We start from the raw sequence: 6,951 nt of genomic DNA, 5'->3' as shown, positions 1-6,951 counted from the left end.
AAGATCAGTGTCAACACAAGTGGCACCTTCTTCTGAAGCCTCTCTTCTTGTCTAGTGGATGGCTACCTTCTCTCTGTCACTTCACATGGTCTTTGGGATGAAGGCCCACCCTCATGATTTCATTTTAAATTAATTACCTATTTAGTTGTCATTTCATAATTCTATTTGTAATAAAAATGGAAAACTAACAAAAATAAAGAATAAAAAAACTTACTCAAGTCAATGTAGCTAGTATGTCATAGGACTGGTTTGTCTACCTTGAAAGTTAATGTAATTTCACTACATCAGACATTTCTTTAGAAAAATATGAGAAAGGTACATTTTCAAACTTAATAACTTTAATGAAACTGTATAAGAATGTCTCCAACAGTAGCAGAAAAAAACAGAGTATTTTATCTTTTGGTGGACAACTATCTAGGCAAGTCTAACACACTTTAAGTCTAAAGACTGAAATATATGTGATACATATATATCTTAAATTATATATGCCTTTATCTTCATTCATTATTTCCCCTAAATCATTGTATGGCTTTTTGGCGACATTATGAATTAGATTATTCAGGTGCTCAGCCAACTTTCTCACAGTGTTTTCGTTTATGTAGCATTTGGATGGATGTATTACCACCATTCTTTCTTCCTAATGTCTCATGATAACTCAGGCTACGTTGTGGATTTTACGCTGGCATGAAATTCAGATATTATAAATCTGAGCTATTCACTCAGTAACCTTAATGTGGAGGCAAAGATGCTAACTGATCACTTGTGTAATGATCTGCTGCATTCATTCTCCGTGATCCATTTGTTTCACTCCTAAAACCAAAATCTTTTTTTTTTAAAAAGGAATCATTTGACACTAGCCAATGTTGAATTTCAGCTTTGCAGTTTTCTGTGACTTGAGATGGTATAAAATACACAATGAAAGGTTATTAACAATAAATCAAACATCTTAAAAATAAAAATAAAAAAAATTAAATTAATTACCTCTTTAAAGACCCTATCTCCAAATACATTCACATCCCAGGGGTTAGGGCTTCCACATATGAATCTGGCAGTGACACAGTTCTGCTCATAACCCACAGCTACTAAGTGGAAGAACCAGTACGCTTTTTTCCCTTCACTATGCTCTATTTGTCTTCACGAAATACCAGTGTGCGTATGTAAGAGCAGCTCTTCTTCTCACTGGTTGGAGAAGCAGAGGCACAGAATGGTCACTACTTGCTATTGTGAACAAAATGGCAATACAGGGAATATGTTACTGACAGTCCTGGGACTAAATCTCAGCTCTCTTGGTGCTACATCTACTGCTAGGCCAGTATTGCTTTTCACAACCTACATACACAGACACGGATGCCAGAAAAAACTGTAACTGTGTCTCTCTACAATTATAGGTTCTTGGGCTGTCTGCCTTTGGTAGATTTCAAAATAGCACAGTTGATTCTGTTTCAAGCCAGGGGAAAAAAACATCATTACTCTTCTACTCACAAGCATACAAAGACACCTCTGTGGAATGAATCCAGCATACTGTAGCCTAGCCGCTTTATCTCATTCTTGGCTGGCTCCAAGTATGACCAGTGAGCGGTGAGAAGAAAGTCTGCTGAGATAACCAAGGATTAAGGTAACTCATTTAAGTGATAAAACAGGAAACTCACTTCCAGTTTGGACCCGGATTGCATTTTAATGTGAACAGATCTGGAGTCTGGACTGAAGACTTGGAGTCTTACAATTATATTAAGTGACAAGGAAGGGAGGAAAGAAATTTCTTTCTAAGAGTTCTTGGGTGAGAGCTGAGCAGTGAGAAGCATTTGTTATGTTGTGACTCTTGAGTGCTGTGGAGCTGTGGAGCACGATGGGTGGCAGATTGTATTCTGGTCCTAGTCCTGGCTCTGACACTAACATTGGGCAACCGACTTTACCTCTCCAAACCTTAGTCTCTTTTCTGCAACATGATGCTTTCAAGTCCTATTTTATCTCTCAAGTTAGGTGGGACCAGTGTGGTGTCGTAAGCGTTCTTTGTACAAACAGGAGAGCATGACATACAATTTTTCATTTAAATTCAGTTCCCAGTTATTGTAATGTGATATTTTATAATATATTACTTTAAAATAATTTTCCCTTATGATTAAAACATTGTACATCAGTGGGGAAGCCAGACCATACCTTGACCAGGTGATCAAAATTAACATCACCAGTGAGGGGCAGATGGACTTTGTATGCCTCCGGAGATGACATCCTGAAAAGAATACAACACCACTTGGGTAACATTCTGGCCAAAAATGTGTAATCTCTATCTAATCCTGAATAAGCATCAAACAAACCCAAACTGATAAACATTCTGTAAAATAATTGGCCTACTCTTAGAACATGTCAGAGGCATGAAAGACAAAGAAAGATTGAGAAAGTCATCCAGGTAAAAAGACATTACAAAGACTTGACAAGATTCCTAATACAAGATCCTAAACTAGATCCTACATGGAAAAGAATTTCTATAAAGACAGTATTGGGACAATTGACAAAATTAGAATATAGGTAGTAGATTGAAGTAATGTATCAATGTTAAATTCCCTAAATTTGATAACCATACCATTGATCTGTAAGATAATATTTTTTGTTCTTAGGATATATACTTTCAAGTATTATAAAGAAAAGAGAATGGCAACATAGCAAGACCCTGTATCCACAAAAAAAAGAAAAGAAAAGAAAATTAGCACACTGTGGTGACCTGTAGTCCTGCTACTCAGGAGACTGAAACAAGAGGATTGCTTGAGCCCAGGAGGTAGAAGCTGCAGTAAGCCATGATTGCACCACCGCACTCCAGCCTGGGTGACAGAGTGAGACTCTGTCTTTAAAAAAAGAGAAAGAGAGAGAGAGAGAATGATATATGCAGACTTTCAAATGACTCAGGACAAACTATAGAGACAGGGAAATTAATGAAGCACATGTGGTAAATGTTAAATATCAGTGAATCTACATAGTGTATACAGGAATTTCTCATTCTATTCTTGCAAATTTTCTGTTAATTGTAAGAATACTTTTTAATAAAAAGGCTTTTAAAAAGTTAACCCTGGTATGATGGCTCATACTTGTAATTCCAGCACTTTGGGAGGCCAATGCAGGTGGACCACTTAAGCCCAGGAGTTCGAGACCAGTCTGGGCAACATAGTGAGACCTCATCTCTAAAACAAATTTTAACAATGTGCCAAGCACAGTGACATGTGCCTGAGGTCCCAGCTACACAGGAGGCTAAGGTGGGAGGGATCGCTTGAGCCTGGGAGGCTGAGTTGGGAGGGATCACTTAAGCGTGGGAAATCAAGGCTGCGATGAGACATGATCATGCCACTGCACTCCAGCCTGGGCAACAGAGAGAGACCCCGTCTCAAAATAAATAAATAAAGTTAAAACATGTTCACTGCATACATTTTTCTGAAGAAGAAAAGTCACTTACAATCCTACAATCCAGAGGTGACTGTTCACTTTTTGTGTGTATTCTATTTCTCTGGAAGAATGAGATCTTTGGTGACAACTGAGCAGCATGAGCGTTTGTTGTGCTTCAGCTCACAGGTGCAGTGGAGGGGGAAAGAGGCAGATCAGTCCCAGTTATTCGTTCGTTGGGGCCTGTAATCTAGTCTGATCAGTGGTTCCCAAGAGGAAGTCCCAGCTGGGAGATTCCGGGAAAGATTTTCTCCCATTCTTTCCTTCTGTTGCATGTTGTGTTGCATAAAGATGTTTGGAGCCATGGCAGCCACCTTGGGACTGTGATGGAAGAGCCAAGAGAATGGAAGAAATGGTGACTCAGAGCAGTGACACCATTGAGCTGCTCAACTAACCAACCCTGGAACCACCCTTGCTGTGGATATTTTGCCACATGAGATAATGTCTCCTTATTCTTCAAGCCAATGTAATTTAGGTATCCTGTTACAGATAAAAGCATCTCAACCGTTAAACCTCTACTTTTATAGAAGTTACTGCAACCACTTGCTTTGCTTGTTTATCAACACACGCAGCAAAAGCCCTTCCAAAGGAAAAAAAGTCATGAGACAAAATCTGATTTTTGAGCATATGGCAGTCGCACCAGCCAGAAGCTATTGGGACAGGCAGTATGAGCTGCTACCCAGAAGGTGGGAAAGGAAGCCAACATCACTCTCTGGTGTGGAGAGGCCTTCAGTACTAGAAAAAGTAACTGGACTTTAGTCTTGCTCTGCCTTCCAGAGAGGATTCAATTTGGGGATGAAATGGAGAAAGCAGAAAACGTTGTAGCCCCCGAAGTAGCTCACGTCCAAGCTGGGTGGGGAGTGGGGCCATTGGCCATTCCTTGCCTATGTCAATGACCTTTGCATCTATATTGCTTCTGGGAACAGTGGTCAGTGGCAGAGATGATGCCAGAAATGGCCAGGGTTGCAGGTGGTTTCCAAAACCTGTAGCACAAGTGAAAGCTGCACTTGATATTGAATAAATGTTAGTTCATTGATTCATTAATAATTTTTGTTTGCTTGCTTGTTTTAGAGACAGGATCTCACTCCGTCACTGAGGCTGGAGTGCAGTGGCACAATCATAGCTCACTGCGGCCTCGAACTCCTGGGCTTAAATGAGCCTCTCACCTCAGCCTTCTGAGTAGCTAGGACTACACGTGCCTGCCTTCATTCTCAGCAGATCATTCATAAATATTTTGTGAACATTTACTACCTTCTAAGTAGTGTGCTATATGCTAAATATGCAGGGTTCCTGCTTTCACAGAACATACAATCCAATTTGGGGAGGCTGCATGTCACTTGAAAAGGACAGAGATATTGCAGCCAGATAAATCTAGATTCAAATCCTGACACTACCTTTTATAGTGGGACTCTAAACAAGTTGCTATCCTCTGTGCCTCAATTACCTCATGTATAAAAATGAGAATAATGATAACACCTGGCTTATAAAATAATTGTCAGGATTAAATCATAAAATGTCCTTAAAGTGCTTAACACAGTGCATGGAATATACTAATATTTTTAAAGCAACATGACTGTTGTCAGTTATTACATATTATTGTTATGGGTATATCCGGCCCATTTTCTCCCTCCTGGTTACCTACCCCTTTAAACCTTGACTCCTTCATCCTGGGTACAACTTATTCCTTTTCCTCTTTAGCCTTTTAGCATTCAGACATGTTTTCTGATATTTTGTAAATAATGTGATGTCTATATAGTCCTAGTTTAGTCTATGCTCTTGTGGAGCTTACATTTTCATGGAAAGAGACAGATAAACAATAATCCTAATAAGTAAATTATACATTATGGTAAAAGTCATGACAAAAGATATAACAGGGCAGATTTGGGAGAGGTGGGGTGGGGATGGGAGGAATGCAATTTTAAACATGATGGTTATACGGGCCTTATTAAGAAGATGACATTTAAAAATTCACCATTTTAAAGTGTACAATTCTGTGGTTTTTAGTATAGTCACAATGTTGTACAACCATCAACAGCATCAAATTTCAGAATATGTTCATTATGCCAAAAAGAAACTCCAAACCAATTTGTAGTCACTCCTCCCGACCTCTGACAGCCATTAATCTGCCTTGTCTCTATGGATTTGCATATTCTAGACATTTATATAAATGGAATCACTCAATATGTAGACCTTTGTGTCTGGTTTCTTTCACTTTACATAATGTTTTCCAAGGTCACCCATGTTGTAGCATGTATCAATACTTTGTTCTGTTTTGTGGTTGAATAATAACTCTATTGTATCAGTTCACCATATTTTGTTTATCTATTCATCAGTTGATGGATATTTGAATTGTTTGCACTTTTTGACTATTATGAATGCTGCTCTATGAACATTCACATACAAGTTTTTATGTGGATATATATTTTCAATTCTTTTGGATATACACCTAGGCGTGGAATTGCTGAAGGTATATGGTAACTCTGTATTTAATTTTTTGAGTAAGTGTTTTCCAAAGTGGCTCTATTATTTACATTCCCACCAGCAATATAATAGGATTCTAATTTCTACACATCCTCACCAACACTTACTATTATTTGTCTTTTTTATTAGAGCCAAGAAGATAACCTTTGAGCCAAGATTTGAAGGCACTTGTGGGGGTAAGCCATGGAGAAGAGACTTCCAGGCAGAGGGGCTGGCCCGGGCAAAGCCCTGGAGGCCAGAGTGTGCCTGATGTGTTACAGGAACAGCAAGATGAACAGTGGAACTTGAGAAGTGTGATTGAGAGGACACATAGAATAGGATGAGGTTACAGAGCTAACAGAAGGCAGTGGCCAAATACAGGTAGTTGAAAGGACTTTGGCATTTACTTTGACAGAAGTGGAAAACCACTGAAGGGGTTTGGAGCAGAAAGGTCACATGATTTGACCTGCATTATAAAACAGTGTCACCCTGACTGCTGAATTATATGTGGGCAAGGGTGGAATCAGGAGAACGAAGAGAAACTTGGTTGGTTTTTGCAACAATGGTGGCATGCAAAGGCGGTTGGTATCAGGGAGGTGGTGAGAAGCAGTTGAATTCTGCATGTGTTTTAAGTAACAAGATTTCCTGACAGACTGAGAGTGGAATATGAAAAAGGAAGGAGTCAAGCAAGACTTTATGGTTTGTGGTTCACTTATTTTTACTTTGAGATATATCAGAAAGTGTATTCAAATTCATTTCTTCACTATTAGGTCAAACTCAAAGTTCTTAATTAAGGCAATCTCACATGTTTAAAAATATTATTCATGGTAATAATAATAATAATACTCAAAACCTATTAAACATCAAGTTCTTTAATCCAGCAATCTCATGAGGCAGGTATTATTTTTCTCAATTTACATAGGTGTAAACAAAATCGTGAGGAATAACTGGCAGCTCCCCTAATTTTTGTCCCTGCTTCCAACATAGGATCAACTAGAGTAAGTCAAATATGCACCCTGTAGTCAATCACCTGGGATGTCCCAATCAGGGCGTATCCAACCT

Source organism: Macaca fascicularis, chromosome 11 (genome assembly GCF_037993035.2).
Source record: "Macaca fascicularis isolate 582-1 chromosome 11, T2T-MFA8v1.1".
Lineage (NCBI taxonomy): Eukaryota > Metazoa > Chordata > Mammalia > Primates > Cercopithecidae > Macaca > Macaca fascicularis.
Note: the sequence above shows the minus strand (reverse complement) of the source record.